We start from the raw sequence: 529 nt of genomic DNA on the forward strand, positions 1-529 counted from the left end.
TGTCTACAAGTTTTTCTCCATCTTGATCTCGTCGTTACAATACTGATATAACGATACGCGATCTACATCGATCTAAAAGATACTCTTATTACATTGCAATTTTGCGAGGGTTCCTTACTTTCCATTGTGATTCATCACACGCTAGAAGGTTTTGAGAATGTACATCTAGTACAATGCCAATTTTATTCAAAGATAAAGAAAGACGGGATGACTTTCAAAAAAGCATGATACATAAATGATGAGAAATTGAAAGAAATTTCGAAAAGCAAGCGCTGAGTAATCTGTACAGAAATTACGATGTAATAGTTGATCTACAGTTGATTTTGCTTCCGAATTATGATATTATCCAAAAAAGCTTGCTTCCTGTTAGTAGCCAAAAGAAAGGCACGTAGACGCGCGCGCACACAACACACACACACACACACACACACACACACACACACACACACACACACACACACACGTACGTAACGAAGAGAAGTATTATTACTTTCTACACTACTACTACGTTACGTTTACTTTCTTTATA

This window comes from Atta cephalotes, assembly GCF_000143395.1.
Source record: "Atta cephalotes unplaced genomic scaffold scaffold00016, whole genome shotgun sequence".
In the NCBI taxonomy this organism is placed as follows: Eukaryota; Metazoa; Arthropoda; class Insecta; order Hymenoptera; family Formicidae; genus Atta; species Atta cephalotes.